This window comes from Gymnodraco acuticeps, unplaced genomic scaffold (genome assembly GCF_902827175.1).
Source record: "Gymnodraco acuticeps unplaced genomic scaffold, fGymAcu1.1, whole genome shotgun sequence".
Classification (NCBI taxonomy): Eukaryota; Metazoa; Chordata; class Actinopteri; order Perciformes; family Bathydraconidae; genus Gymnodraco; species Gymnodraco acuticeps.
This window is the reverse complement of record NW_022990664.1, coordinates 118,362-126,802: the sequence shown is the minus strand read 5'-3', so window position 1 is coordinate 126,802 and position 8,441 is coordinate 118,362. Positions and strand designations below refer to the sequence as shown.

The following is an 8,441-nucleotide window of genomic DNA, read 5'->3' as shown; positions in this document are numbered from 1 at the left end:
CATCCAGAATGCAGCGGCTCGTCTGGTCTTCAACCTTCCTAAATTCTCCCACACCACTCCGCTCCTCCGCTCCCTTCACTGGCTTCCGGTAACTGCTAGAATCCACTTCAAGACACTGGTACTTGCTTACCATGCTGTGAATGGATCTGGCCCTTCCTACATCCAGGACATGGTTAAACCGTACACCCCAGCGCGTGCACTACGCTCTGCATCAGCCAAACGACTCGTTGCGCCCTCGCTGCGAGGGGGACCCAAGTTCCCATCGGCGAAAACACGTGGGTTTGCTGTCCTGGCTCCAAGATGGTGGAATGAGCTCCCCATTGACATCAGGACGGCAGATAGCTTGCACATCTTCCGGCGCAAACTGAAAACTCATCTCTTTCGACTCCACTTTGAGCGTTAGAACTATTAACGAAGCACTTTTATACTAATAAAGGACTGGCTTACCTAAAGCCAGTTGAGTAGCACTTGAAATGTTTGGCTCTATGAAACCTGATGTACTTATATGATTCTGTTTTCTTCAAGGTTGTGTCTTCCTGGTCGAATGTACTTATTGTAAGTCGCTTTGGATAAAAGCATCAGCTAAATGCAATGTAATGTAATGTAATGTAATAAAGCTTATTAATAATATCAATATTATTAGGGCCCGAGCACGGAGCGCTAGGACCCAACGGCGTCCTAGCACGAAGTGCGAGGCACCTATTGTTATTGGTGGAATTATTCTTATTAGGGCCCGAGCACGGAGCGCTAGGACCCGACGGCGTCCTAGCACGAAGTGCGAGGCACCTATTGTTATTGGTGGAATTATTATTAGGGCCCGAGCACGGAGCGCTAGGACCCAACGGCGTCCTAGCACGAAGTGTGAGGCACCTATTGTTATTGGTGGAATTATTATTATTATTAGGGCCCGAGCACGAAGCGTTAGGACCCAACGGCGTCCTAGCACGAAGTGCGAGGAACCTATTGTTATTGGTGGAATTATTAGGGCCCGAGCACGGAGCGCTAGGACCCGACGGCGTCCTAGCACGAAGTGCGAGGCACCTATTGTTATTGGTGGAATTATTATTATTATTAGGGCCCGAGCACGGAGCGCTAGGACCCAACGGCGTCCTAGCACGAAGTGCGAGGAACCTATTGTTATTGGAGGAATTCTTATTATTATTTTTCTGAGCTTTCGAACTGTTTTTGAGAGCTTTAGTATGCTTCAAAAGTTGTATAATTTAGCACGGACGCCAGGACCGGTGAAAAATGTGATATTCTGGAGTCAATGGGTTAAATATTCCAACCTGCTCACTAGCGCCACCTATCAAAATCCCATTTCGGAATACATTTACAAAGTCGCACAATATATGAATATTTTTGACGATTTACATGGCGCAAATTGCTCCAAACTGCTCGCAAATATTTCCGATATTCACGAAACGCTGTATACATATTGCTATTATGATTGCACATATATTTCAAATTGCCTTCCATTAGCCCCGCCCCCCAATAAGTCGGCCATTTTGAAAAAATTGCGTTTTTCATGCATTTTAAGCACATTTCTGCGGACTCCTCCTAGGGGAATGATCGGAAAAATTCCAATCCAGGACACGTTCAGCCCCTATCCAATATGATACTTAATTGAGGAGCACATTTTTGAAAAATTACTCGTGGAGGTCGTAAGCTAACAGCGAATACACCATTTTTGACGATTTACATGTCGCAAATTAGTCCAAACTACTCGGATATAGTTATTCCGATATTCACGAAATACTCTATACATATTGCTATTATGATTGCACATATATTTCAAATTGCCTTCCATTAGCCCCGCCCCCCAGAAAGTCGGCCGTTTTTCAGCCATTTTACGCACGTTCTTGCAAACTCCTCCTAGGGTAATGATCAGAACAATTCCAATGCAGGACAGGTTTAGCCCCTATCCAATAGGATACTTAATTGAGGAGCACATTTTTGAAAAATTACTTGTGGAGGTCGTAAGCTAACAGCGAATACACCATTTTTGACGATTCACATGGCGCAAATTGCTCCAAACTGCTCGCATATAGTTTTTCAGATATTCACGAAACGCTGTTTACACATTACTATTATGATTGCACACATATTTCAAATTGCCTTCCATTAGCCCCGTCCCCCAGGAAGTCGGCCATTTTGAAAAATGTGCGTTTTTCATGCATTTTAAGCACATTCTTGCAAACTCCTCCTAGGGGAATGATCGGAAAAATTCCAATCCAGGACAACTTCAGCGCATATCCAATGTCATGCTACATTGAGAAGGAATAGTCCTTCGCTCAAACGGGGAGCTCGTATGCTAACGGAGAATGTACCATTTTTGACCAATTATATGTCAGATAACACACACACACACACACACAACACACACACACACACACACACACACACACACACACACACACACACACACACACACACACACACACACACACACACACACACACACACACACACACACACACACACACCACGGTTAGTCCAACAACACCCTTTGCTGGCGGCATATTCATTACAACAGACACCTATACACACCCTAACGCTACTGTTTATTTGTAGATATCTCCTAAAGCCTACAAATAAACTGTGAAATGTAGGCCTGTTACATTTATTATTGAGCAATATATATTATACACACTGTTCTGCTTTCTGCACTGACCTCAGCAGCTGTTCTCACTGTAACATCACCTAACATCCAGGGGACATGTGATTAATGAGTAAACTAACGGTAAAGGGCAGAAAGTCTGATGCACATTTGATCATCTCAAATAACTTATAATCACAACGGGAACAGTTTGCAGAGCTGTGCTTCGTTGACAGAAGTCCAGCCATGCGTCCAGCCATGCGTCCCACCTCTTTTAAACATCACTGTTGGCTGAAATCGTCTCAGGAGAATACTTCAGTGTACCCTCGGTTATAGCTCCTCTAGAGACACTCCTCTCTCCTCTAAATCAGTGTATCCTCGGTTACGGCTCCTCCAGACAGCCTCCTCAATAATCGATCCTCGACGAGCCTTTAGAGACATTTGTTTTCCTTCGAGACGGCGCGCCGACATCCGTTTCCGGGTCGCTGCCGGAGGACCTGGGAGTCTGGGACGCCAAAATTATAGAAATGAGAAACGGCTCATTTCCCAGGACTCGCGCGCGTCTGCTTGACGCCGGGACGACCGGCTGCCCTCCCCGACAGGCGCACGGACGTGAGCGCCCGCTCATCACTGCGCGCACAAGTGCGACCGCAGTTTTAATTATTATTGTAAATGACCTTTAATATGTCCAACTCTATTTAAAATGAGTTAACTTTTAGAGAAGTGATTATATATAATATTTGCCAATATGTTCCTATGGTAAATATTTCGTTTTGCACTTTTATTTATTTTATATAGTAATAAGATCGGGACTCTTATTTTGAAGGAACTTTTACCGGTTAAATCAGTTTACCGATAAAGATTAAGCCCCAGAAAGCACAAGACTACTTAGCAAGCAAAATGACGTCATTCTGCATGTTAAGTAACCATGTGCTTTCGTGTTATCGGCTGAATCTTTATTTATTGATTAGATCACGTTACTCTGATGATAGTGTTCAAGACAGCCTATATGTCTGAACTCGATCCTTAGAGTAATGTGTTACGGAGCCTTCTCTTCAATCTTGTTTCCACATAACGAGCATTTTGCGCTGCTCTTTTCCAATGTGGAAGCAGAATGTGTGAAAGCATAAAGCATGATGCGGGGTGTGTCCTAGACATGTTTAGACTGGAACAGCGGGGGCCATTACGTGAACTCGCCTCACAGGTGCACAAGCCAGGATAGAGGACATCAGACTCCAGAGAAAACTTGCTCGAGTCCGAGTCCAAGTCGGAGCGTCAATGTACAAGGCGAGTCCAAGTCATCGTGGGCGGAAAAATTCACGAGTCCGAGTCCAAGTCGGAGCGTCAATGTACAAGTCGAGTCCGAGTCATCGTGGGGGGGAATATTCACGAGTCCAAGTCATCGTGCGCGAGAATTCACGAGTCCAAATCCGAGTGGCGTCAATCAGTTCGCGAGTCCGAGTCGAGTCACGAGTCTCAAAAATCGGCACTCGAGTACTCCATCTCTGCACAGCAGTAATTAACATGTTAAGAGCCTAGTAATACGCAGTTTTGGTCTCAATAGCCAATTTCCCTACTTGTGAAAACTGTGAAGGGATTGCATTTTTGTACAACTCCCCCATTTTAATTATAGGTTTTTAAGAATTAAAGTTGCGCAAGTGAAGGGCTTGGCCGTTTCGGTTGACAGGAGTTTGCACTCTCAGGTTAATACATTAATATTCCATACTGTTTATAATACTACCCAGAGATAATGCATTATAATTGGTATTGAATGATAGATATTGTGATCTGTGACCTTGGTTGTAAAATAGTTAACAGCATTCTTTATCATTCTGTATACTAAAGCAACAGAATGTTTTTACATTATAATTAATTTATATTTTTTCCTATTTATCTCTTCTTTTATATTTGTTATACATGATAGCAAAACTGATGTGATACTACCCCCAGGGCAGGCACAGAGGAACTTGCAATAGGATTCCAGAGCAGTGCAGATGAAGAGCAAAGCAGAGAGAGGGGGGAGAGAGAGAGCAAGGGGAAAGAGAGAGGGAGAGGTAGAGGAGACAGAGAGGACACACAGGCAGGCATCTCAGTGACTAACCACGACTCACTGTAATGCAGCAGAGCTGATGGTCTGACACACTAGAGGTAAGAATAGAAAAAATAAGCAATGTCTCTTTCTATCCTTTACTGTTCTCCTCTGCAGTCGCGGTCATCTGTGTGTGTGTGTGTGTGTGTGTGTGTGTGTGTGTGTGTGTGTGTGTGTGTGTGTGTGTGTGTGTGTGTGTGTGTGTGTGTGTGTGTGTGTGTGTGTGTGTGTGTGTGTGTGTGTGTGTGTGTGTGTATATATGTGTAGAGATAAATATAGCAGTAAATGATTTACTAGGTCTTACTACCTCAGACTGAAAGACAAAACATAGAAGATTTTTTTCTTTCCTGTCCTTATCATGTTTGACTATAAGAGAACCAGTTTCATACCTGCGTGGAATTACATTTATCTGACTTTTTACAGTTGTCCTGCTAGCTTATAGCTTAGAGAACAGTTTATGTGTGTGCGTATGTGACGATAACAGCTTCAGAGAGCTGTGTCATCGAATCGACAGTATAGTCTTAACGCCGCAGTCCAACCCCCCACCCATCCCTCACAGTCTACAGTCCCCTCTCTTTACCTCTCCCCATCCCGCTAGTTTCTCTCACTATTATTTGGCATGCTGGGCTAATGGGCTGCATTGACATTATGGGGGGCGAGGGGTTGAGTGACTCATGTTTTATAATATATATATTTTTTACAAATATTTTCAGACATTTAACAGCAGGAACTGTTGTGAAGGTTCTATCTTCAGAAACAGCACAATTATGGAGTAAATCCACACTGTGAAATCATAACTCCAAATGGTTTAATGCTAAAATTGTGTATAAAGGTACAAGATTGTCTATCCTCTTGATCTAGCCTTTCTATTTTGATCTTAGTGTATACCAGATCAGTGCATCAAAGAGACCCTATTATGTTTTTTCCCTTTCCTCTAATGTGTTATATTGGTGTTTGTGCATGTTATTGGTCTGGGAAGGCTAAACTCCTTGTGTTCTCTCCCCGACACACATTCATTTTGCGGTAATTAAAAGAGTTTTGTGGAGTTTTTTTGCTCATAAACTAAAATATTTGACTGAAGACGATGCCCACTGCAATCCAAGCAGCTCACAGAGCTGTTTCTCCAGGTCACAATTAATCACAACTTAATAGCATTGAATCACAATTTTGTATCTCTTACTTTCACAGAGGAAATGTAATAAATTACTTTCTTAAGTGCAATTATTTTAAAATTATTTTGTGAATCTTATTTTTACAATATTTGCTATTGATAATGATTAAAATCAATTGGGTAAGGGTTAAGCCACTCAGCAGTGTATACAGTAATTAAAAGTAAGCTTCATCTTAACCGGCTGCAATCATAAATGAACACATGAATCGGAACACACCCGGGACCATGTGCTGTGTGTCATCCCCTCGGTCTCCCCCTTTACATTATGTTATAGTTGTATGTGTTCATGTGTTAAGGGTGCCTTTAACTCTCTTGTAGGTATCATGGCTGCTGGATGGAAGCCGGTGATATTTCTGCTTTTGCTGTTGTTTTTTTGCCAACTGACCAAAAGCAAAGACGGAAAATCGAAGGGAAAGAAAGGCAAGCAAGTGGTCTGTCCATCGTAAGTAATTATAGCATATTCTCCAAATGTATCTCTATATGTGACCATCACTTTTAACATTTCCCCACTATGTTACATTATGCAGATATTATTTCATACACATATACAAGCACATTGCATTTGCAGAAAATGAGCAAGGTAACATGACAAGGTAAGAACATTTTATATTACAGGTAAAAAAGCGTTTTTATTTCTAATATCTTTGCTTTTTATTGATTTTTGCTAATAAAATGTGTCGATGTAAATGGGTAAATGCTTGCAATTGATCTGGAAACATTTACACAAAAATATGTACGCAGGGTACTCATCAATCTGTCATCAAACGTATGCACATTTACCAATTATTGGGACTGCCACAGATGGTGCTGTTTATTTTCTTATTTTTCTGTGAAATGGATGGTAAATGGAATTTATTTATACCTTGCTTATTTAGTATTTGTGCATTTATGTCACAAGTAAGCATTTACCTATTCGCACACAAAAATGCACAATGGCAGAAGCTACCATACAATGTGCCACCATCAGTTCACATTCACACACACTAGTGAGTGACTATGCCATCTGGAGCCATTTGGGGTTCAGCATATTGTCCAAAGACTTGTTAAACTAAGAGTCCAGGAATCAAACCACCAAACCTTTACTACCTGATCGACAACCACCGCAAAACGACACTTTTTACACTCATTACAACTTATTTCGAGCCACTGTATATTTACACCAGCTCCTCGTTATAGCCTATTTATAAACAAGTATCATAACAGTATATAACAATTAATAATAATGGTGACATTTTAACAGCAGGCATTTAAGCCTGGCTCAAAATGTTGCAATATTTTTTTTATATACCCTGAAAGAGGGGACATTTACATTCTGCATTTGACCCATCGTAGTGTTAGCAGCAGTGGACTGCCATTATGTGGCGCCCGGGGAACAAGCAAGAGCCATGAGTCTGAAGAGTCCTAGCATTTTGTTAAATGCATACATTACTTTTTTTCTGATTCTTTCCAGTAATTGCACATGTAAAAAGCTTTTTTATGGAAAATAGAAACACATTATAATGTTCAAGTGTTTTAAATTTGAATTCTAATTCTCATTCCTAATTAACAGCCAGTTGTCCCCAGAAGATTTGGCCCAGGTTCCGGCTAACTCCACTTCCAACATCTTGAACCGTCTGATGGTCAGCTATGACCCAAGAATAAGGCCTAATTTTCAAGGTAATGACAGAAACTATACAGGTAAGCTGTGACAAACATTTATTAGGATGAATTAATATTAGAAAATTGCAATCTGATATTAGTATCATGATTGGGTGTGAAAAATTGCGTAAGCCACGTTCACTTCCATTTTTCAAGTACAAACCTGCCACCTATGTAGACTACTGTAATTTCATATGTACGTATATGTTACAGTGGACACAAACAAAAAGGTCTCTTGCAGGAATGCCCAAAAATGTACACGAAGTCAGCCATTTTGAATCTCATGTGCAACTTTAGGCAACTAATTTCACACATACTCACTGCAGTGAACATTGTACATTGTTCATGGAACATATTGTTATAACTTCCATGAACATGGTTCAAACAGCCCCAAACTTCAAGTTATTGTTAACAGTCCAGCCCTAAATACTTATACTCCAATTGTGAGGTTTTATCTAGGGATCGATCGATATGGTTTTTTCAAGGCCGATACCGATACAGATTATTAGTAATCAAGGAAACCGATATTTGGAACCGATATACATTGGCAGTAAAATCAGGAAATCTTGGTGTCAAAAAGTAGAACACAAACTCCAACACAACTTCGTTGAAATGCCTTTAAGCATATGTTTAACCAGTTGAGCCCCAAGCCTGTTTTTCAGGCCTCAGGCTCGAAAATGACATTCCCAGAACAAATGACCATATCTTCCCTTCTAAAAGGGGTAAATTAATAATCTTTTTTATCACAGCAATGATAAACCTGTGAGTTGGATGTAGAAAAGTCAGAATCAATATAGATTTTTTTTTATTTTAAAGTAAATTCAGATTGAACATAGTAAAAAAATGTAAATTATAGTGTCCGTCCAAAATAAACACATTACTTATAGTGAAAACCACCCTTGAATGATGGGGTAGTAGACTAAAAGCTTAACTGTAACATATAATAA

General features: G+C 40.9%; 1 long non-coding RNA gene across 1 annotated transcript; it reads left to right on the top strand.

The window, feature by feature from the left end:
* The first annotated feature begins 4,620 nt into the window (after positions 1-4,620).
* Positions 4,621-7,515, top strand: LOC117554955. The gene is made up of 3 exons (XR_004570338.1): positions 4,621-4,744; positions 6,175-6,298; positions 7,406-7,515. It is a non-coding gene; the product is annotated as an uncharacterized LOC117554955 (long non-coding RNA).
* Positions 7,516-8,441: the final 926 nt, after the last annotated feature.